Here is a 25696-nt window from a genome sequence, read left to right as displayed (position 1 = left end):
TGCACTCGTTAAGCGAGGCACCACTGTACCTGGTTTTGATAATATGTTAGTTGTATGTCAATGCTTTAAGAAACTGCTTAACCCTGCTTCCATGCTAAATGCATCTACCGTACTTTCTCAGACATTACTAAGTTTGTGTATGTTATATACTGTCAGGTCGGAAACAATGTATAGTGACCCTAACAGGGCTTTCAGGGCAAGAGAGATATTTAAGGAGTGGATTTACCAGTTCTATTCCCCCAGAGAATTTCCATGGCTGAGTGGGGATTTGAACCCTCTTCTTCAGAGTGCTAGTTCATCATTATATGCACAACACCATAGTAGGAATATAATAATGAAAATAAGTGTTTTTAAAAGTGGGAACATGACTTATTTAATGAAAACTGGAAAATTCCTCTATATACACAATGATTGGTCACTATAAAACTATTATATTGCTATGTTATGTTGTTGTTACATGCCATCAAGCCACCTCCAACTAATGGTGACCTGATTAATATGAAAATCAATTTGCATGGGAAATTACAGCAATGGTCCTATGGTTATTGGACTCCTCGTCATCTCCTTTCTTGAATGAGAATTAGAATGTATATTAAACACTGCTAATCTGTGGGCCTTTGTTTTTGTTTCCAAATTTATTGCCATATTCTTGTTGCCTTATTCAGTCTCTCTAGTTTGAAATAATTCTATCATTATTCCATCTACCCCTGGTGATTTATTTCTTCCCAGTGGTTTCAGAGCAGCTTTCACTTCACTTTCTAGCATTGCAAGTTCTTTCTCATAGGATTCTTCTTCCAAGGAGTGGCAGCGTTCTGCCTCCTTTTTATTGCTCCTCAGTAAATGCTTCCACCTTCTTTTTCTTTTCTCCTAGTTATATAGTGTGTGCTTCCCTGTTGGTCATTCAGCATTCCTAATCTAGGCTTACATTTTGCTTTGATTTTTTTGGATCTTCTGGAATATATTTTTTCCCATTTTGTTGTTCTCCTCTATTGCTTTATCTTGGTTATTGTATTTGTTCTCTTTGTTTCTATGAAAAGTTGCATTCAGGGTTTTGATTTTATTTCCGTCAATTTTTACTTTGTTTCTCACCTGTCTTTCACAATTTTAAGTGTTTTAACTCTTTCTTCTGTCACCCATTTAGGTTTTTCTTTTCTTTTTACTACAGGAATTGTCTTTTTTTACATTATACATTTCAGTACTGAGGCATAGTTCTTGATGTTGCATTTATTTGTAAAGGATTAATTCACTCCTTGAGTAATGATTATCCTCCAATAGCACATAAAATGTCTGGAGCTATTCAGTCATGATTATAATATAATTTACAATGATCTTGAAGAGACTTTCATATTCATTCTGGTGTTTTGTTCAAGTTGGAAAGGGGATTTTAAAGCCAAGGAAGGCTTAAATATCAAATAGTTATAACACTAAAATTTCACTTTTCATTCACAGCATGGTAATGTATTCATTTAAGCAGATCCTTTATTTGCCATTGTTCAAGCTACAGCTTGTCAGAGTACTGAGCAGAGGTAACATCAGTACCTCCAACAAAATGTAACAAATACAACTGTGACAAATAAATACAGTGGACCCTCGACTTACAGACGGCTCGACTTACAGACTTTTCGAGTTACAGACTTCTCTGGCTGCAAAATTTAGATTCGACTTGCAGCCAGAGAATCGACTTACAGACCAGAAAAAAACCAAAATGGAATAAAAATAGAATAAAAACCACTGGTTATGGGATTAATCGGTTTTCAGTGCATTGTAGGTCAATGGAGATTCGACTTACAGACTTTTCGACTTGCAGCCACCATTCCAATATGGATTAATTCCTTAAGTAGAGGGTCCACTGTACAAGAATACAACACCAAATTTGTTCAATCAGTACATGTTGAATAAATTAAAAAGCTTGGGTTAATACACTCATCTTCTCCAGCATCAAGAAGATATCAGAGAGTGTTTGCATGACGTCTTCATGAAGGAGCACACTAAGATTGTGTGTGTGTGTGTGTGTGTGTGTGTGTGTGTGATGTTCCCTTAAGTCATATGTGATGTATAGTGACCCTAATAGGGCTTTCAAGGTAAGTGAGGCTTTTGACTTCCAATAATCATGTGCAATCAAATCAGTTCTGGTTTACAGCAATCCTTTTCAGGATTTTCTAGGTGGTTGCCATTACCTTCTTCTGGAGCCACCCTGGGACTGTGCAGCTTGCCCAAAGCCACATGGGCTGGATCTTCTCCTAGTAGGCACAATAGGGAATCAGAATACTAACCTCTGGCTCTGCGGCCAGACATTCTAATTCACTGAGCAATCCAACCAGCTTAGTGAGGTATTTAAGGAATGGTTTTACCAGTGCCACATCCTTCCTCATTCACACTCAATTCTTCTGAGTTGTAGTTCATCACTCTGTCCACTGCAGCACACTGGCTACCTATCCACTACAGCACGCTGGTACCGGAACTGGGGTACCAGAACAAAAAAAAAAAAGTCCTATGGGCCACCAGCCGCCTAAACCTGTATGGCAGGTGAAGGTAGCACCTTCAGATCTTATAAGTGCAGAGCTGGAAGAGACCCTACGGATCATCGTGTCTAGCCCCTGTTGAGACACGCTGGGGAACTGAACTCCCAACCTGTGGCTCCACAGCCAGATGCCTAAACCACTGAGCTATTGAGCAGTCCAAAAAAAAAGCAGTCTGATAAAAGCCTCTCAGAGTGGTCTATTTCATCAGATGGGCGGGATACAAATCAAATAAATAAATAAATCTTAATCATTGCATAGGTTTGTGTGGGAGCATGCAGGACCTGAGGTATAAGAACATGTTTTCCAAGCTAGGCCATCCTGACACAGAATTATATTTTCACTTCATGACAGGGACTGTAACCTGGACTTGTTTTCCTCCTTCTCCCTTCTCATCGTTTATACCTTGTGTGTCATGTCTTAAATTTAAAGTCTGAGGGCAGACACTTTTGCATTGCTTATCTTCGGAGAGCTGTTCTGGGAGATTCTAGGGTTAATGAGTGGGTATAAATTATTTAAATGAAAGTTCTAATACTTTCCCTTTAAAATAAGCAGCATGCATAATTCAGCACAGAGTGTTGGGTGCCCTTAAGCCCACAAAACCGATTGCCTTACAGGCACCTCCTCTGGTGCTGGATTATAGATCTCACACATCATAAAGTCCGGCTTATATTTGACCTTAGAAAGTTGAGAACTGAGAGAAGCTAAACAGATTTGAAAACTTGCATTAAGTCATTTAAAATGTCAGTGTATGCCTGTTGTGGAAAAGGCAAATACCAAAGTGAGGATAACTGGGGGGGGGGAAAGATTGGAGTACCAATTGTGGTGTAGTGGATAGAGTGACGGACTAAGGCGGCCTGGGATCGAATCCCAGCTCAACCATGGAAACTCACTGGGGATGTGGCACTGGTAAAGCTACTCCCTCAATATCTTACTTACCTTGAAAGTCACTGTAAGTGGCAGCACATAACAACAGAAAAAGAACGAAAAATGAATCTGTCAGTGCCTTGCGCTAGGATGGAATGTGGTCCAAAGGACTGAAGCCGCCACACACAGAGACAGCATTTTTCTAAAGAGGAAAGTGGGCTTCTAAATATGTCTGGATTTAGATTTTTGCCCCTACAAAGCTGTTTCCCCATTTTTTATATATTGATGGGTCAACCACATTGCTGTAAATAAATGTTGTAGAACCAAAAAGAGAGAGGAGATTTGAAAAACCTAATTTCTCTTTCCCCCCCCCCCCATCTCACTATAGTAAATGAAAAGGAATCAATTATGGAGAGGTTCTGAGTGAGGTGACTGCCTGAGGCAGTGGAGCGCTGGGGACAATGGCAGGACAACCATAAAATCCCCTTTCTAATGGCCTAAGCTGCCACTGCCACCTGCCTAAATATCCCAGGTGCTCGTTACCCAGCTCTGTGAGCAATGCATTAGGCCCAAGGGTTCTCAGGGCCAAGATAATCTGGGAGAATGCCACCACACTTTAAGAACGATGCCAACAAACTGGAGCAGGTTCAGAGGAAGGTAACAAAAATGATCAGGAGACTGGAAACCCAGCCCTTGAGGAAAGACTGAAAAAGCTGGGCATGTTTAGTCTTGAGAAAAGACTGAGGGGAGATATGATAGCACTTTTCAAATACTTGAAAGGTAATGCTTGTTGTGGGTTTTTCAGGCTCTTTGGCCTTGTTCTGAAGGTTGTTCTTCCTAACGTTTCGCCAGTCTCTGTGGCCGGCATCTTCAGAGGGCAGCACTCTGTGCTCTGGTGTAAGTTTGCTTGGGAGGCCACACATTGCCCTCCCCTACTTGAAAGGTAGTCATACAGAGGAGGGGCAGAATCTGTTCTCAATCATCCTGTAATAATGGACTCAAGTTACAAGATGCCAGATTTAGGCTGAATATCAAGAAAAACTGTTAGAGCAGTACGACAATGGAACCAATTACCTTGGGAGCAGTGAGCACTCCAACGCTGGAGGCTTTCAAGAGAAAGTTGGACAACCATCTGTCATATATGCTTTGATCTTGATTCATGCATTGAGCAGGGGGTTGTACTTAATAGCCTTATAGGCTCCTTCCAATTCTCTGATTCTATGAAAGAGAAGGCCAAAAAAATGTGTGTGCAAAATTTAACTCCTTCTCCTCCTTCCTGTCCCAGTGAGTATTTGTGAAGCCCAGGTCCAGCAGCTTTTTTTTCTTGCCTCAGAAAGAGGAAGGGTTTGTGCTGGCTCTGTCAAACCAAGCACTACAAATAACAAAGATGATTTTATGTGCCTTAATTTAATGTCTAGGCAGTCAGAAAGAGAAACAAAGCCTGCTGTCCTTCCCAATGACCAATGGCAAAACAAATCAAGCTAATTTGCAAGACAGGGAGGTGAGAAAACACATGCTGTAGAAATAGATCTGCTTAAAGTATTTACATAAATTATTTCCACTTGTAATGACATGCTGTTTGTAGGTCTAGGTTGACCTTATGCCATCTCCTCAATTAGGGCCCTGTTGGCAAGGCATGTCCAGGAACCTGGTGGATCTTAGAGAATTCTGGCTGCCTTAACCCCCTCCCCCTCCTGTTCTGCCCTGCTGCTGGAAAAACCCGTTTTGCAGGATATCTATTCTTGCAGAACTTTTCATAAGCATATGGAGATCGGGGAATGGCTGTGGATCAGTGCAAAGCTACTTGCAGGTCTCCTTTCATTACCAGCAAAGAAACAATTCTGCCACATCAAATGGCCACTCGACTGGTATTTGGCCATGATTAGGATTACACCCTCAGGCTATATACATATATATTTCCATTTTTTTTTAGATGAAGTGTTTTGAAACATAAGTAGTACGCTTCTATGACTCCAGATAAAAAATAACTGCAAAATACCTTTTCTTGTTATTTTTTTATTATTTATATAAATCTGACTGGTAAAGATTAATTTCCTAATCTGAAGTGGTTATATGCACAAATTCCAGTATACATCTAGAAGATCAAACAGAGATTGAGGCTTCTTAGTGCACTAAGGAGCCTTGTGATGCAGTGGTTAAAGTGCTGCACTGCAGCAAAAACTGCGCTCACAACCTGGGGTTGAATCCCAGGTAGCTGGCTCAAGGCTGACTCAGCTTTCTATCCTTCCAAGATCAGTAAAATGAATAACCAGCTCACTGGGAGGGCAATGTGTGGCCTGCATAATTAACTTGTAAACCACCCAGAGAGTGCTTTAAGCACTATGGGGTGAAACACACTTTGCTTTGCTTTATAGCTGAAATCCTGTTATTGTAAATTACACTGCATAAGGTTGATCATGTCATCAGCCACGGCGATTATTCTGGAAATAAAATAATCCCAGTCCTTCCTAATGGTTCCAAGGAATCCCTTTCACAATGAAGAAGCTGCAGAGGGACCTGGAACAGAGAGAAGCCTCAATCTCTTTTTGATCTTCTAGGTGTATACTGGAATTTGTGCATATAACCACTTCAGATTAGGAAAGGTTAGCCAGATGCTTAAACCCTGTGGTCCTGATGTTCAGAACTTAAAGACTCTGCCCCATCCTCTGACCTCCAACAGCTTCCTCACCATGAAAGGGATCCCATGGGAACCTTGAGATCTATGGTGGAGAACTGGAAATTTTAAATTTCTGAAAAATCACCATGGCTGCTGATATAATTAACCTGTCAGTTAATTATAGACAGCTGGGCAGTAAAGAAAGCTGTCAGGGGAAAAAGTTGATTTGTTTGACATGTGCTGCTGGAGGAGAGCTTGGTGGATACGCTGGACTGTCAGAAAGCCGAACAACTGGGTTCTAGATCAAATCAAGCCTGAACCATCTCTGGAAGCCAAAATTATGAAAATGAGGCTCTCCTACTTTAAGCACCACATGAGAAGACAAGTTTCTCTGGAAAGTATAATCATTCTGGGAAAAATGGGAGGCAACAGGAAAAGAGGAAAACCAAGTATGAGATGAGCTGGTTCCATAAAGGAACCCACAGGCTTGAATTTGCAAAAGCTTAGCCGGACTGTCGAGAACAGTCATAACTCTTTCATAGGGTTGCCATAAGTCGGAGGCAATTTGATGGCACCCAACAACAACATAGTGTAGCTGCCCAAACAGGATTTCAACCATAATGTACTAATACAGTGGCTTCTCCCTGTGCCTTATGTCTAACAAAGCAGTTGTTTTTTGGTAGAACCCTGACCAACCGACTCTTCTTGAAAACTCAGGTTTTAAAACTCAAGCTGAAGACTCATGTCATTTGCATCTTCCTTTTTCAGAATTGTCAGGACATTAGTCCTGTCAGCACCCTGAATGTTCACTAGTTGTGCTACTAATGCCATTGTCACATTACAATACATTAAAATGCAACTGTCATTTCATTTGGTCTCATTTTCAGACTTGGTCACATTCCCATCCCTAAACCACAAGTACACATAGTTGAGGCTTAGTCTAGAGAGAGAGAGAGAGAGAGAGAGAGAGAGAGAGAGAGAGAGATTTTATTACAGATTTGTCATCACTGCAGTGATATGCCACCTCCTTCTCCCTCACCTGTCACAGAGTTCATCTCATTTTGTGCAATAATCATTTCCGTATCTTACCCAAAATCTTGCCATTCCCTGTGAAACTGTTGTAGTCAGAGTCTTGGCCATGATTGTTGTATCAGCCCCTCACAGCAAAGCTCAAGGTCTCCACTGTAAATCTTCAGCCTGATGTTCTTGGAAGCTCCTTGTTTACTTGCACTTTTGGTCTTGCTCTTCATTATCTTGACACATTCTCTCTGCAGCTTATTATTATTATACTTGAGTCTGCATATTTTTATGCCAACAAACTGTGGTGTGCAAACGCAGCAACTTCAATTCTTGACCTTCATTGATTATGTTAACTTGCATTGCTCTTGGAAGTCTTCCCAGTTTGCAAATTGGACAAGGTTAGCCAGATGCTTAAACCCTGTTCCCATATCTTGCTGTTTACATACTGTTGGCCACTGAGGATGTTCATCTCTTTGTTTGTTCATGGGAGACACTGAACACAAATCTCCAATTGACTGAGCCAGAGATGGCTGCGCAGCTGCAACAGCTACAGACCACTTTGATGCAAATAAATGATGGATTAAAATCAAAGATTTGTTTTTAATGCAAACTAAAAGTAGTGGGTTGGCAGGACCTTTGGTGTTTCTCCAACATGCTTTTCTCAAGTACCAAGCTATCAAAGGACTTGTCAAACAATGTGAAACCCAGTTTCATACTTCTAGGCAGAAATCTTTGCTTGCAGTTAACTTCTTTATTAGAAAGGGTATAAATCCTGAATCGAATCTAAAGTTGCCAGAAAGTTGGGATACTCACACAGAGTCAATTCACTCCAGCAAGAACAATCCTACCAGTAGTTTCCAAGGGGACAAGAATACTGTTAGCATACAGAACTCAAAATTAATTGATTTGTAAGCTTGTGACCTGACTTGTTTGTGATTACTGAAAGTGAAATATTTTTGTTAATCTCCATTAGAGTAGAATCGGTCCACTAAATGAATGGTTGGTTGTTCACTCAATACTTTGCAATGATTAGACATGGGGACGAATATAAAAACGAATCTCGATATTCAACAACAGACATAGGAAGATGGGGGAAGGCTGACTGAAGCGATCCCCCACCCTGCTGCCTGTGCAAAGAAAGTGGAGGGGAGGGTCGCCTCCATTAGGCTTGCCCAAAGGGCAGCCCTTCCCACTACTCCTAGCAAAAGCTAGGCTACTGGAAACTGAAACCATGGTTCCAGCAGTCTAGCTTCTGTTTCGGTGAAAGGGGCCACAGAACAGGAGGAGGCAGCTGGGGCAAGTTAAGTAGCCGTGGGAAGAGGGTGGGGGGCAGGCTGTGGAGGCAAGGACTTTTTAAAAAAAGACTCAACAAACCGACAAACTGATTCGTGGTTTGTCGGGCCACTGGGGGGGGGGCAATTCATGGTTTGTGGGTCATCAGGGTTGTCCCAGAACGGTAATAAGTCTATAAGTCAAACTCAGTCCATTTATACGCTCTATGTTTCACCTGAAGAGGCTTCATGGAGACAGAATAATCTTACTAAACTTGAGTAAAATGGGGTAGCTTAAGGACTTTGTAATCAGGTCCTTCATTTATTTTAAGAAAATGATTTACAGGCATAGCTCAGTGATTTAGGTATCTGGCTGAGGAGCCAGAGATTGGGAGCTTGATTCCTCTGTGCCTCCAGCAAGTAGAGCCAGCCTGTGTGGCCTTGGGCAAGCTGTACGGTCCCAGGATGTCCCAGAAGAAGGGAATGGTCAACCACTGCTGAGTATTCTTTCCCTGGGAAACCCTGGAAAAGGTTGCCATAAGTCAGAATTGATTTGGTGGCACATGATGATCATTATTATATACTTGCACACAAGGCTAAAAAAAAAATGGGGCAGGAAAGGCTCCTGGAAAGCATGCTAGAGAATTGCAGAATACTGTTGCCAGAGGCAGCATCATAAGGACAGCTCTTGGGGCTTATTGTTCTTGCTTTCCTGTATAGAATACCCATTTATTTGGTGGCTGTTGAGATCAGTGTATGAAACTGGATGAGGGGGAAAAAAAGATTTCACAGATATCATCAGCTATTGTAAACATTTTCAGACAGTTCTTACAAATAGCTGAACTAAGGAATAGTTAATCATTTGTAATGCATCACCTTCAAGAGGTGTTTGAATTGTTCAGTGCTTCTATTTTTAACAGTTAATGTGCAAGAGCCAACACCTGTTGATATGTTATTATCTTATTAGGCTGCAGGTGAAGAACTTAATGTCAAAACATGTTTCTTTTATCTTGTAGTGTATTTGTGAGAACTGTGTCTGGTAGGGCTGTTAGTGTGTGTATGTTTGTATATTCTTATTTGTTACTGCTAGATTGTGTGCTGAGATTGGCCATGTTAATTTGTGTTTAGAGTTGTGATTTAAGAAACTGTGGTCGCTAAGCTACTAATTTATATTTTTCTGCCTTTGAATGTGCTACTGAATTGGGACATGAGGCAAATATGGCTCCTTCTGACTCTTTTGTGACATGTCCTTGCCTACCTATTCCTACCTGCTGTTGCAATTATAGCCCCAGGTGTGCTACACAGCAGGTGTAGTTCAGTTGGAGGAGTATTGGAGGATTGTCCTAATATAGAGCTGGTGACAAAAAGAATGGCTTCTTAAAAAGAGTCAGTGAGCAAAAACACCATACATTTTATGGCTGAAGTAGGATGTTTTGGCAATTTTATGAGAAGATACAGTGCACATTTCCATCACTTTGACATCCTGGTTTAGTTTTTGATTATACATCTCTGACATACATTACAGAGGATTCTACACTGGTGACAGTTAATATCAGGACTTGTATTTAGAAGGACAGGATATTGATACCATGATGTCACTGGGGAGGAAAGTGACAAGGCAATGAAAGATACCAATACTATGCCAGGATTTAAGACCGCTGCCTTCTCAAGCTCCGTGCTGAAAATACAATGTTATTTTCTGCCAATTGTCTGGGTTCTCAATGTGGATCAGCTATGGCATGCACGTAGTGAGTACCTATTGTACAATACGGGAAATGGTGAATGACGAAGACACTTACAAATCTTCTGGATGCAACTGTGCTGAGCAAAGCTGGAGAAAACATGATGAAATGAATCACTGTTAATTGTGATGAGCAAACAGGTGTTTCGTAATCAATAAGGTGCACAGTTGAAAGGACCTGGAGCTGAAAGCAGATCTGCTAATATCATGAGAGTCACTGTGGTGGAGTGGACAGAGAATTGGATTAGGACTCGGGGGGCCTTGGATCAAATCCTCACTCAGCCATGGAAACTCACTGGGGATAGGTGTTGGCTGCAATGGTGAACCACTCTTTGAATACCTCCCATATCTTGAAAACTTTATTAGGGTCACTGGAAGTTGGAAGCAACACGATGGCATATGGCAACGATGTAATGCCACAAAAATAGGAGTTTTAAACAAATGTTTTGATTTTATTTGATATCAGTGTAATTCAGTGTGACTATTGCTATTCTTATGTGTCCTCAAGCAGGAACCCACACAGCAAAAATATCAGCACTTCTGATACCTGTAACTACTCCAGCAATAAGAGATGGAAGTTGAGGCATTATTAGGCCCTCCATCTGGATTGCCCATAACTCTCCATACCTTTTTCCTTAAGGAATATAACTTCTTAAAGAAGTAGACCACTGGACTGAAGGCAGCCACGTCTCCTCTATGATTCTCTCTTGGCATTCTCCATGTGTACATGGAGAGGGATTTCCTCACCAAGTAGATGATCAGTGGGTACTAGCACTATCTTCCCTCTTCTCAAGTCAAAAGAATACCTAGGTGGTGCCATTGTTCAGTGGTAAAGCATGTCAGGAGTGTGCATAAGGTCCACAATTCAATCTTTGCCATGTTTAAAAGACCAGATAAAAGGAGATAGGAAAAATCTTTGTTAACCTTGCAATGTCACTGCCAGTCAACACAGACAGTATTGAGCTAGATGGACCATTGGCCTGCTCCTTTATGTGGCAGCTTCTCATATTCGCAGACTTGTGTAAACCTTGCAAATGTAGAACAGTCACTTATTTTTGATATATTCCACTTAGTCTTTTATCATTTTTTGGCATTTCTCTCAATGGTTGCTCTCATTCAGTAATTTCCCTCGCTTCTAGGCCATGGTTCTTAGTTAGCCATTCACATCCATTTTCCTTCATGGAGCCTGAAAGGTTACCTCACCTACCAATGCTAGAGAATACTGGAATAAACTCTTCCATGAGGCTGGTTCCTCTCTTATGTCCATTGCATCTAGAGTGACATTGATTCATAAGATAGCAACATTAGACATGCTAGAGCACCAGTCAAAATAAAGGTACATTCCCAATTGAGAGATGAAACATTTAAATGTGAAGCTTGCAAATGCCACCCAAATGCAGCGTTTCAATGCCAGATGCACACAACCTTATTCATACGTTCTCCAAATATGTGTTTTATTCATGGAGAAGGGAAGAACCAGAATGTAGTGTTTACTCCACTCCTTTCATCCATATTGGTAGTCATTGCCCCTCCACAATCAGCAAGCAGCTGTATGTGCGAAAGAAATGAAAAACCTTCAGCCTATTGGCCTAATAAGCTCTTCAGAGCTCTCCATACCACTCTGAGGCAGTGACGAAGGGCTCCTTCCTTCCCTACCATGAACTTTATCCCCATCATGAGATGGAGATTTTTGAACTTCCCCATCTGCTGCATCATGATGGAAATTGATACTGGGCCCTCTTTGCTCCTTCATTGGTCTGGGAGTAGAAGGGAGTGAAGTGGAGAATGCTGTGTCTGGAGCCTCTGAGGAAAAGAATTTTGTTTGATTCCAAGGTAGCCTTTTTTGCACCTCCTGAGACTCAACTGAGAGAAATAAATGCATTTCATCTCAAGAAAGCACACATTTTCAAAGTTTTGATAAATAAAATGTGCATAGGACCAAGTGCACTTTAAAAAAATGAGAACAGTTACAATGTGTAAAAGAGATGGGGAAATATGCTCTTTTAAAAAGCTTTAAAAACAAACAAGCAAAACTGGAAACGCCCATTGAAGCCAAACATATAAAAGAGATAACGTCTTAAGAGGCATAGAAGCAACGTGTGTGTGATAATTAAGTTGTTCAAATCCATTGTGCTTCTTCAGTGAATAACACCTATACAGTATTTAAACCTCCTTTTATATTACAGTGCTGTGTTCGTTTGCAGGTATGTTTTCATCTTCCCTCCATTTTGTGAGCTGCCTTGCATCCCATCATTGGTAGGAAGGTGGGATGAAAATGGAATAAAGTGAAAAGAAGAGACTTTGAGCAGAAAAATGTCCCCAATTCCTGAGCTGCTCGCATATGGGAATGCCATAGAATTGAGCCTGTGTTGTGTGAGAGTTGATGCACCTTTATGCTAAACACCCATAGATCAGAGAGACAGGGCAAAAGGTATGTATGATGTTCAGGCTGGGGGGGGGGCAGCACTCCCTTTCTCCACATATTTGGCATGCATGTGTAGAAAGCATAAAGACAGCTGCGACGGTGCATGTTTGCTCTCTGTTCTGTTCTGTTCAAGAAGCGGAGAACACAGATGTTGCTGCAAGGTATTCATAGAAACATCAGAAGTCAATTTTAAAATAGCACTGAAATAGTATCAATCATACCTACTTTTTCATAATCTCCTGAAAGAAATGCTTAAAGGACACTATAGTTATGATAATGAGATAAAAGACAAAAGATGTAGGATATCATTCATGTTTGCCTTTTCATTGTTACATGCCAGGAGGAAAACTTCTGAAATCTGAAAAGATGAAGGATTTCAAAGGGAAGATTCCAGCAGAAGTGTTTATGTGCTACAGAGTTCTAGCAGTTTGATGGCACTTTTACTGTCTTGTCTCCAGTCTATGGGATTCTGAATTATCAGGGTAGTTGGAACTCTCTCTCTCCTGGATGTCAAGGGAGTGCCATGAAGCTTTCTAGGGCAGAATCCTAAGTAGGTCAGCAGATTACAGCTCCTGGAGTTTTGTAGGATGGAGATACAGGAGTTACAGAGGTATTAAGGGTTGTAAAGCACCTAATGAAGATAAATGCTAGCTGCCATCAAAATTATTGACAGAAGAACTACTGCACACTTTGGTGAAGTTATCTGGACCACCCAGATGGATATACCCAAGGAAATAAAATGACCAGAATCCTCATGAAATTTTACTTCAGAGTAAGTGGTATTGCAGAAGTGGTGGCAACTACTGGCAGCAAATAAACAAGGTGACATGTATTGCTGTTTATGTGTCAGTTCCACAACTGGGCATGCTAACAGGTATGCAATGGTCACATTCTTAATAAGCAGTAATTAGCAACCACAACCTAGGTCATTTTATTTATTCTGGAGTAAAAATCCAGCAGCATTGTGGCCACTGCCCTGTGTAATCATCTCCATAAGTTTATTGCTTTATAGAAGGCTGCCTTGTATCAGATCAGATCTTTTGTCATTTATCCCAGTATTGCTTCTGATTGGTAGCAGCTATTCAGAGTCTTGGATATATTTCTCCCATCATATTTTAAGTTAGAATTATGAGGATTGAATTTGAACCTTCTCCATGCAATGTGGTATTCCACTGGTGTGGTATAGCTTCTCCAAATGTTAACTCTACTCATGCCAGTTGACCATCCACATGACAAGTCATTCCCACATTTAGGCCATCTTCAGGAACATACTGTAGCACCAGTTCTTAGGCCATAACAGTATATAGATCAGCATCTTTTGGATTTCTTTTAGAAGCAAAGAACTTTGGAGTTAATGGGAGCTATTTCCAGACTTCCTCCCCTCACAGCTGCAGAAGTTAGCAGAGCCTAAGCAAGGAGGCTCTCCAGCAAGTTATAAGACACTCATAACTAGGTCTGACTCTGAACTTCAAAGTAGGTTCTATTTATAACACAAGTTCTCTTTGATTGAGAATTAGATTTCCAAAGACCTAGGCAATTAGCTAGCAGAGTTTTAAATTAGTTGAGATCAATAAGAGTGATGGATATTTTGCATAACTGAAAACCAAACTACTATTTAGACAAATTGTGTCTAAATAGTGTAATCTTGTGCATAGTTACCCATGTTTTACTGCCACTTAAATCAACATGACTTAGATATTCGTAATTAAATGCAGGACTGCCACTCACAGGTGCAGCTCAGAGAAATGTACACATGGTGAAATCCAACCGAATGCAATAGGAGTTGAAAACATAAGTCCCACTGGTTTCGGTGTGGTTTAGCAGAACTTAAGGTAGAGTCAAACTTAACAGTAAGGGGATCCTGCATTTCCTGCTATTAATGCATTTTCCCTTAGCAGTGGAATTTCCTTGAATCTGCAATGCATGCTTGGGCAATCAGACTCGAAAAATAAGCCCTCATCAACCTTCTGATCACCAACTGCAAAAGGAAGGAGCTGGAATGCTATGAGAAACAGACCTCTTCCATAACGTAAGAAAACACCACTTCTAACTAGGAAATGATCATCTCGTATAGACTGACCCTTGGACTGAATTTTAAGTCTGAATTCCTAATGTTCAAACCGAGCTGAACTGTTTACCCATGGGACTTAACAATTTCAGCAGTGTGAATGTTCCCAACGTTCTTTCTTTACATATTTATTATGCCTAATGCATACCCATTCACATTTTACTGGCTGTTTTTCAGTTAATTCTTTTACTAATGTTTCTATGCTTTATTATACTGCTTCACTGTATGTTATACAGTCATGGCCAAAAATATTGGCACTCTTTCAATTCTGTCAGAAAATGCAATCCTTCTCTCAGAAAATCGTTGCAGTTGCGAATGTTTTGGTACTCGCATGTTCATTTCTTTGGTTTGCGTTGGAACAACTCAAAAAAAAAAGAGATGAAAAGTCAAAGCTCATACAATCCCACACAGAAACCCAAAAATGAACTGAGAAAAATTATTGGCACCCTTAACTTAATATTTAGTAGCATCCCATTTGGAAAAAATAACTGAAATCAATTGCTTCCTGTAATCATGAATACGTTTCTTACACCTCTCTACTGGAATTTTGGAGCACTCTTCTTTTGTAAACTGCTCCAGGGCCTTCAGATATGAAGGATGCCTTATTCCAACTACTGTTTTGAGATCTCTCCACAGGTGTTCTATGGGATTCAGATCTGGACTCATTGCTGGCCATTTCAGAACTCTCCAGCGCTTTGTTTGTAACCATTTCTGATTGCTTTTTGAAGTGTGTTTTGGGTCACTGTGCTGCTGGAAGACCCATGACCTCTGGTGGAGATGCAGCTTTCTGACACTGGCCACTACGTCGTTCCCCCAAATTCTTTGGTAATCATCAGATTTCAGGATACGTTCACACAGTCAAGGCATCCAGTGCCAGAAGAAGCAAAGCAACCCCAAAACATATTCAAACCTCCACCATGTTTGACTGTAGGGACTTTCTTTTCTTTGAATGCCTCATTTCTTTTCCTTTTCTTTTTTAATTTTTTTTCAGAACAAAAAATAAATACAAAAGTGCAAAATACTTTCTATACAATCTAAACTACCATGCACCCCATACCCACGGGACCCCTTAGAACAATACTTTTAATACAAACTTCCTTTCCAAAATTGTATTGATTGTTGTTTAGAGGCTTTCCCCTTTCTGATACAAATTTAACAAATCTACCCCAAATAGTATACAAAATGTTTGAGCTTATTTCCCCTCTTTTCATCTGAAATTTAGTAGTTAATTTATCATTTAATGCAATGTCCCATACTTCATTATACCAGTCTTCTAATTTAATGTCATATTTGTCTTTCCAAAATCTAGCCATTAGTATTCTAGCACTTGTCATAAAATTGGAAATCGATTCCTTTGAACAGTAATCAAGTTCTGTCTTATCAAAAATTGACAACAAAGTAATTTTAGAATAGAATTCAATATCTTTTCCAAATATATCGCATATTTCCTTAAAAATCAGTTTCCAAAATGTTTGAATCCATTTACACTCATTTCTTTTTCTGTAAACAGTGCCATGATGTCCTTGACCAAAAAGCTTTACTTTTGTCTCATCTGTTCACAGTACTTTCTCCCAGAAGGATTGTGGTTTTGTCACATAAGCTTTGGCATGCTACAGTCTTGCTTTTTGTCAGCATTGGAGTTCTACTGGGTCTCCTACCATAGCGTCCTTTTTCATTCAGATGGCGATGGATAGTGCGAGCTGACACTGTTGTACCCTGTGTCTGCAGATCAGCTTGTTTGGAAGTTAATCTGGGTTCTGTATCCACCATTCAAACAACCCTTCATTGTAATTTTTCAGTTATTTTGCTCTTCTCTCCATGTCCAGGGAGGTTAGCTATGGGCTGTAAACCTCTTAATGATATTGCACACAGTGGACACAGGAACATTAAGATCTCTGGAGATGGACTTGTAGCCTTGAGATTGTCGATGTTTTTCCACAATTTTTTCTCTCAAATCCACAGACAACTCTTTACACTTCATTCTTTTCTCCATGCTCAGTGTCACACACAACACAAAGGCTGAGTCAACATTTCTCCATCTTAACTGGTTGCAAGTGTGATTACTATATTGTCCACACCTCTTACTTGTGACAGGTGTTTCTAAATACAAATTAAAGGAGCATCACATGCTTGAAAAGCAATTATTTCTTACAATTTAGACAGGGTGCCAATAATTTTGGCAAGTGCATTTTTGGGTTTCTGTGTGGGATTGTATCAGATTTGACCTTTCTTCTCTCTCTCTCTCTCTCTCTCTCTCTCTCTCTCTCTCTCTCTCTCTCTCTCTCTCTGTGTGTGTGTGTGTGTGTGTGTGTGTGTGTGTGTGTGTGTGTGTGTTCCAATGCAAACCAAAGAAATGAACATGCGAGTACCAAAACATTTTCAACTGCAACAATTTTCTGAGAGAAGGGTTGCATTTTCTGACAGAATTGCAGGGGTGCCAGTGTTTTTGGCCATGACTGTATGTTTTGTGTCTTCCTGAGGAATTACTTAATTGAAGAATCATTATATTGATATGTACGTTTTTGAAATAACTGATAGAAAGTAACTTAATTTGTACCCTCCTGAGTTTCAGAACTTACGAAGGAAAGACTCATCCAGACAATGTCCATTATCTGGTTGAGATCCAACTGCAACAGAAGATGCCATTGGTAATTGAAATGTACTGACTCCACTACCACCATGACCCTCTATTGCGGCATCACTATCCCAGGTTGATGATCTGCAGTTCAGCATCAATTTATGGGTGGCAAACTTGTAGCAGCACTTTAGGGGGTCATCAAATGATGGCCCAAAGACTGGGGAGGGGGTGAGAGTTATCTTTTGCAACAAAAATGTCTCTCGCCTCCCCCATCCCTCTCATCTCCCCCATCATATGTCCACAGTACTTTCTCCCTGAAGGATTGTGGTTTTGTCGCATAAGTTTTGGCATAATCCAGTCTTGCTTTTTGTAAGCAGTGGTGTTTTCCTGGGTCTCCTACCATAGCGTCCCTCCCCCATCCCTCTTTCCTTTTTCCCCCTTCAATTGTTAAGCCATTAGCTTCATTACAGCTGTGGATTCCAGTAGAGCCCTCATTCCTCCTTTCTGTCAGCAGAACAAACAAGTTAACCACTGGATCCAGCCTCTGCTAACAGTGGTTAGCACAGTGGTTAGAGCACATTTCCCCCTTTGGAAAGGAATCATATCCAGACTTTCTATTCTAGGAAAACAGGAAAATTTTTATTGTATTGCTAGGGATGAGGAGAGACCTTCTGCTTTCTCTGCCCAGTTAGTTGGCTGGCTTTGCTCACTACACCCCTTGATTTGGGTAAGAAGAGGCGGTACCATTTTATGCTTCACCTCAAAATCAGCTTAGAACATACAGTACATGCCTTGAGCATTGACAAGTGGATTGCAGCAGTTGCAGCCAGAGATCCACTGTTGCAGCTAGTGATTTCAAAATAAGAGGCAGAGGGGGAAGGAAAGGAAATAAACAACATATTCTTTAAATAAAGAATATTTAAAGCTATCTCATATTATGCCTGGATCAAATTTGGTGATACATTTGGCACATTATTAGAACCAGTACTTCTGTAAGTGGCAACCAATATCTAATTATGAAAACATGTGCTTTCACTGTATTTTGCATTTCAGCAAGCTTGGTTTTGTGATTGATCTTTGGAAGGCAACACAATCTTTCTTTGTAAATCTGATTGTTCGTCCACTTACCGCTGGAAGAATCCTACTGCTAGTGTCAGAATATGCGACTCGTAATAACAGAGAATTTGCATTTTGATTCACACTTGTTTGACCCTAAAATCATTAATCTATCCTGGCCACTCCAGTCAACACTGATTGGCAGCAGCTCTCCCGTGTTTTCGCCAGGATTAGAATCACAGAATAATTGAGTTGGAAGGGACCTATAAGGCTATTGAGTCCAAACCCCCTGCTCAATGCAGGAATCCAAATCAAAGTGGATCTGACAGATGGTTGTCCAATTTCTGGTGGATTGCCTCCAGCAATGGAGTGCTCATCACCTCCCAAGGCAATCAGTTCCATTGTTGTACTGCTCTAACAGTTAAGAGGTTTTTTTTCCTGATTTTCAACCAAACCTGGCTTCTTGTAACTTGAGCCCCTTGTTATGAGTCTTGCACAGTAGGATGATCGAGAATAGATCTGTATTCAAGTATTTGCAAGGTGCTGCCATATCTCCATTCAGTCTTCTTTTCTCAAGGCTAAACATGGCCCAGTTCTTTCAGTCTTTCCTCATACGACTTGATTTCCAATCCAGATTCTTTCTTGATTCTTACCTAGGGATTTGAGGAACTGAGCCAGGGACATTATAAAAGCAAATCACATGCCCTACCACTGAGAAAGGTAAGATGTCATTTCCCAGAACTTCAGCTTTCACTTCCTGAATCTTGTTTCCTTTCATTTTGGTGATTCATCCCATAATACTTCCAAATATGAGTGACTTCCCAGAACAAAATATCATCCTTTGCTTGGGAAACATTTACACTAGCTATTAGGAGCACATGTGATGGAACAGCAACACAACAGGGTAAGTGGAAATACTGTCAGCACATGTAAGTAAAACTTTGATTCCAAGCCATAGGGAAAAAATGGAGTCAAAGTTATAGTTGTAACAGCTATACCAGATAAAAATCTGGATAAAACTTTGAGAAAACCTAATTTTGCAAAGAGAAGAAAAATGAGATATTTTGAAGAGCAATCATATGGAAGATTTAATCTTAAAAGTGTATATTGCATCTTTTTAAATAAATCAAATGCTCAGAGTTACAGAAAAGCAGAAGACATTTGCAATTTAGTGGGGAAAAACTATTACAAGGACAAATGGCTTCATGCAACTAAATGTTCTATTTCTCACCTAGAAAATAAAATGCAAGACAAATTTGTCTTTGTTATTAAAAGAAAAACAATCCCTGACAACTGTGTGATATATGCTGCATATTCTATATTAATTCCCCCACACTAGTATGTGTTTATACAAACATACACACATTTTCATTTGATCATATCAGTATATACATTTTCAATACACTCAGTCTGGGCAATAAACTGTGTCATTTTGCATGCTTCCTTTTGCATCAGAGACGATGATGTTTTATGCATATTCGTACAAAGTTTACATATTTCTACAGTATTTTTGTACCTTGGTTCATTTGATTTTCTTTCATCCCATGTCTGTAAAAGGGCTTCAGTGAGATGATATATCAGAGCAAGCTACACACATGATTTAGACAGAAACATATACAAGCCAAAATGGCTGAGGCCACTCAGGCAGGCTGGTATGTAGCCCCATCCCCCCCCCCCCCCGGTATCTGCCAGTTCTGGTGAGAGATACATTTTACATCTTCATCAGATGGAAGGACTGGGATTCCCAGAATACAGTGGTGCCTTGCAAGACAAATGCCTCGCAGGACGAAAAACTCGCAAGATGAATGGTTTTGGTGATGGGGGTTGATGACTCACAAGACAAATGTTCCTATGGCCGTGCTTCTCAAGATGAATGTTTTCCGTTTTTGTGTGTTCCTGCCTCATGTTTGCTGATTTTTAAATGTTTTTCTATGTTGTTTAAAAAGTTAAAGTTTTTTGATTTAAATTTTTGAAATCATCTGCACAATATGTATGGCTTTAAAGAACACTTAATAAACCCTTTGTAAACCAAATTTGACTTTGTTCTGACTTTTTTTGCCCATTAGGAATGCATTAATTAGATTTCAATATATTGCTATGGGAAAACACGTTTTGCAAGACGAATTTTTTGCAAGACGACATTAACCACGGAATGAATGAAATTCGTCTTGCGAGGCACCACTGTATTAAATGGGGCCATGGAAATAGCCTGCTTCAGAACAGGGGGCTTGACAAAACGTGATTGGTGTATGGGAGGTTAACATGAGTTTTGGTCTGGAAATCTATCCTATTGGATGCCTCTTAGATTAATAAAAATCTAGGTGCAGCTAGACATTTTTCATTTTCAATTTCATTTCAGTGTCTAAAGGCCACTTTTGGCATACAACCACCATGAGATAAGCCAAGAAAAACTGCACTAGCAGAATTTGGTTGGATTTCCCAGTTGTGCAACGAATAGAACATCTAAACATACTACCTCCTGTGTAACTGATTATGCTACATAGGGCTTGGAGAAGTTACCTTTTTAAACTATCCAGAATCCACCAGCCTGACCATACTGGTTGGAGATGGAAGTGGTTTGCATATTTTAAGTCCTTAAAACCCCTGGTGTTACTATCTGTACAACTGTACAGATATATCTAAAATTGTGCAGTACAAAGTGCAAATTCTAGCAGGGAAGGCTGAAAGGGGCAGGATCTGTTCTCAATCATCCCTGAGTGAAGGATACACAACAATGGACTCACGTTACAGAAAGCCAGATTTTGGCTGAATATCAGGGAAAACGTCCTTAGAGCAGTATAGCAATGAAATCAGTTACCTCAAGAGGTGGTGAGTGCTCTAGCACTGGAGGCATTCAGAAGAAATTTAGACAGCCATCTGGCAGATATCCTTTGTTTTGGATTCCTGCATTGAACAGAGGGTCGGACTCAGCAGCCTTATAGGCCCCTTCCAACTTTATGATTCTATGAAACCGTTACAGCTGCTGCATATATTTTGCCTCCCAGACAGCTGCCAACAAATTGTCTGTGAGGGTATGTGTTTCCTGGCTTTTGGATTGCCATATTACCTGGATTCTGGACCTATTTATATACACTCCTCTTATACCTGGTTGCACAGTCATTTGCCCCAGAAGCCCTTTGTCCATTCCACCCCTGTAGCACAAGTCTCCACCAGCTGATGTCTGATTTTGGTCCTGTTAGATGTTCTTCAGCTGGCAACCCTACCAAGAATTTCCCAGCTACCATTGTAACTAAAGAGTCATAATTTTTTTAAAAAAAAAAATTGTTGCTCAGGGACAATTTTTCCATCACTTCCTTCAAAGCAAATGAGTCAGTATCAGGGCAAGGGAAAACAGTGAGGAGACTGACCACACCATTTCCTCAGCAGCGAGGCCATTGAGGTAAGTCCCAGGTTATGACTGTGCCTTCTCCTGTACATACATGAAGCATCAGCAGCAGATGACCCCAACAAGGAAGCAAAGCCAGCCTCCAAACCAACCTGGCTTCATCTAAAATTGAAACAGAAGTTTTAAAATTGTAGTTAAGGTTCTCCAAGTTAATTTATCCTGACATATCACTGAAAACAGACCAAATGAGAGGTCCAGCAAATTTCAAACTGAGAAGGGAGGAACACACACATCATTAAAAATAAATCCAAGCACTGTCCCCCTAGATATCAAATTCCTGTAAATGAACTGGAACCCTTCAGGATATTGGCACAGGTGAGCAGGAATTGATTTCATAGTCTGCTGCAGCAGTGTTGGGCTTCAGATTTCTGTACCATATTCAGAAAACGAGCCACATTACTCGCTTTCACTAAGGACAGCTTCTGAACGAATTTCAAAGAGAAGGAACTTTCTACGATCATTGTGGTTTCACAGGGTGCCTTTGTTTTGTGACTTATTTCTTTGTGCCATAGCACAGAGTCAAATCATTCTTGTGAATGCATAACACTGAAATTCTAGGGCCAGGTAACAGTTCCTCCTCAGTGCCTGGAAGACTAAATCCAATCAATAATGAGGAACAAGATTTCAGTCACTCTCATGTAGTACACAGACTAAAATACATGAGAATAATTTGTTGGCATGGTTTTACTGAGCCCTGCTGTTGTCTGCTTTTTCTCACCCTTCATCTTTCCTTACTGGATCAATGGCTTGACTGAGAAGATGTCAAGAAGAAAATTAATTCAAAATCAGCACAGAACAACCATTGAAATACAACATCAACTGATATCTGTAATATCTGGAGCAAAACATACCACACCTTTCAAGGCAGTCAATCATTAACCAACACAACCAGCAATCAATTCCTTAAAAAAGCCAAATGCAGGACTTAGATTTTATAGAAGGGGCAGCGGGTGATCTTCATTGTGCTCCACATTAGGAATGTGCAATGATCTTTGGAGAAAAATTGCAACACAGAGCCTGGTTCTACTGACAAGAAGAACTGCTGTTGAATCAGGTTTTGCTTTTTAAAAATTCAATTTGATTTTGGAGAACCCATGAGATATGTGCATGCACGGAGTAATGTGACTGAGGATCATGTCTGACAGCATTAAGAGGCTGAAAATAATTAATGCCTTAAACGTCAGTGAACTCTATAAATTTCTTCCTGTCTTCAGCCCACTGATCCAGTGTCACTTCTTAAAATGTTAATGTACAAGTAGCTATGGGAACTCTTCTACATTTGTATAAACTGTACATTACAGATAATCCATCAGTATAAGAGGGAATTCCTCAAGTATTGAAAGATACGTATGTGATGGCCCCAGCAAGATACTTTTACACCTCCTGCAATTTGCCAATTACATTTGCTTTGTTTTGTGATTGAAAACACAGGCTTCCTTTGCAAATAAGATACCTGATTCACAAGGTTTGCCTAGATCATGTCTGTGGAACAAGAATTAATTTAGGGTTCTAATGATAGGCTCTCTGTAATACATAGCTTGGGTCTCGTCCTGATTTTGTTTATAACACAGGATGCTTTACTGACCCTAGAGTTAAGGTTGTTCTCCGGGACGTGCTTGAGTACAAACAGCAGAACGTCCAGTCAGCTACCCAAGATTTGGGAAATGCTTAGTAAAAGAGGCAGACTCTATCTTTCCCAGATTCTGGGTGTCACTCTGAATGGGACAGAATACAGGCCTTAAAGATATTATTTCTGAAGAGTTGATATGGGAGTTTAGAGGCAGTTCCCATACCCTTTTGCTGAGCAGACCCAGGATTTGTGCCAATTTCAAAGCTAGCCCCACTTGGGAACCTTTGAGATATTCATACTCTAATACCCAGATCAGGGCATTCCATATTGCCTGATGATCAAATGCTGATGAGCTTATGTTGATAGTGTAGCCAGAACTCCCAGGTATTCCTACCAACCATGATCTTGACAGAGATGACCCTCTAGCTAGAACCTAGTAAATACAACAATTGTGAAGTTTACAGTTCAAAAGAATGCCTCCAGGGACCTATCTAGTATTATTAGTTTCACTGTGAAACTGCAGAGAACAGTAAGTTCTCTTTTTCTGCACTGTGACTCACATAGACGTTATAGCTCAGGGTAGTGACAGCTTGGTGTGATAGCTGGGCTGCCAAAGGCCACTGAATGCCACCAAAGATAACTGCTATAGGCTGTTAACAGCACAAGTTTTCAATTCTTGAAAGAACAGCACAGAATTACTATGAAGTGCTATATTGGTATCAAAGGAAATTAAATTATATGCTGCCAATGCTCATCATTTAATGCCAGAGCTGGAAAATCTTACATCTGGTATGACACTTTTCATTTTTTTTGCTCACCATTGATAGGCACATTTACTTGGCTTTCTCCAAAGCTAAATAAATTCACCTTGTTTCTGTCAAGCATCTAAACTTGGGTTCCTCATAGATTTAATGCAATCTATAGATTGTGAGCAATCTGCAGCTAAAGGAGTGTCACATCCAATGCCATCTGCAAAGCTATGATGTTCTGCCCATTAAGATAATGATCACAGAGATCACAAGGAAATAATTGAACAAAATGGCTTATCACAGCCTTTTTTTCCCCTTTAAGCACATTTCATTTTCTTTTAAACTACAAACCAGGTGACAAGAAAAATTGTGATTTTTCACCATCAGTTTAGGAACCTGAGGTGCAATTTATCAAGTATGTCTCACACTGAAAAATGGGCAAATGGTGAATGGCGATAGTTGATTTATGCCCCCTCAAATAGCTTGTGTTTTGCTGTTATCTGTAAACACATATTTGAAAGGAATCATACTTGCTTTGTCAGGCTTTAATGAATAGAGAACTTCTAGTAAACATGTGAATGAACAATCGCAGGAACCAATATACTGCAGCATGCCCACTGATCATCAGAGAGAAGCAGCATGTTCCATTGATTTCTCTGGTGAGCAATAATATCAGAATGAAGATCAGTACTTGTGGGGGGAGGATAATAAAGTATAAAGTTAGATACAGCATAGGAGGCTACATTGTAGAATTTGATCCAGTGTTGCCAATGAAATACAGCATTGGATTTCCCAATAAACCCAAACTATATCAGAATAGCATTTTCATGACTTGATCTTAAGTATGGAAAACAGTTCCCACATTCCTTACTTGGAATGATATCACATGAGACATAAGAATGTGATTAGAAAGGTGTTCATCAATGTTAATCATAAAAAGTTGTTATTTTATGTCACAGCAAACCAAGGAAAGTTCCATCTCTTACCTGCCAGACAGCAGCAGCAAATATCTAGTAACTTCGGCAACTGAAAAGATATAAGCATCATAGTTAGTTAGTTAGGCATCCTTCAGTCTCGAAAGACTATGGTAACGTGCTCTGTATGGAGGACTTGGAACAGTGTCTAGTGTGGCTGAGGAGGCTAATTTGAGAATGACAATCTCTTCCACACTGAAGACAAATCCAATCTGTCCCCTGTCCAGCTCCCTGGTTTTGCTGCTTTTGTGACTTCCTCTTTGCCTTAGCCTGCTGGGCAAGGGTCTCTTCAAATTGAGAGAGGCCGTGATGCAACGCCTGCCTCCAAGCTGAACGCTCAGATGTCAGGGTTTCCCATCTGTTGAGGTCTATTCCTAAGGCCTGTTTCAGTAATGTCGCTGTTTCAGTAATGTGTTCATGCTGAAAATTCCAGCTCATTCTAGGACTACTCTGTTTGGAACTTTGTCCTGCCAGGTGATACCAAAAATCCGTCGGAGGCAACGCATATGGAAGGTGTTCAGCTTCCTCTCCTGCCGTGCACAAAGGGTCCAGGACTCTCTGCAGTACAGGAGTGTGCTTAGGACACAGGCTCTATAGATCTGGATCTTCGTATGTGTCGTCAGCTTCTTATTGAGCCATACTCTCTTTGTGAGTCTAGAGAACATGGTAGCTGCTTTGCCAATGCGTTTATCCAGCTCAACATCCAGAGAGAGGGTGTCAGAGATGGTTGAGCCAAGGTACACAAAGTCATGAACAACCTCCAATTCTTGTGTGGAGATGGTAATAGAAGGAGGTGAGTCCACGCCCTGGCCCATGACTTGTGTTTTCTTCAGGC

This window comes from Pogona vitticeps, chromosome 2 (assembly GCF_051106095.1).
Source record: "Pogona vitticeps strain Pit_001003342236 chromosome 2, PviZW2.1, whole genome shotgun sequence".
Lineage (NCBI taxonomy): Eukaryota > Metazoa > Chordata > Lepidosauria > Squamata > Agamidae > Pogona > Pogona vitticeps.
Note: the sequence above shows the minus strand (reverse complement) of the source record.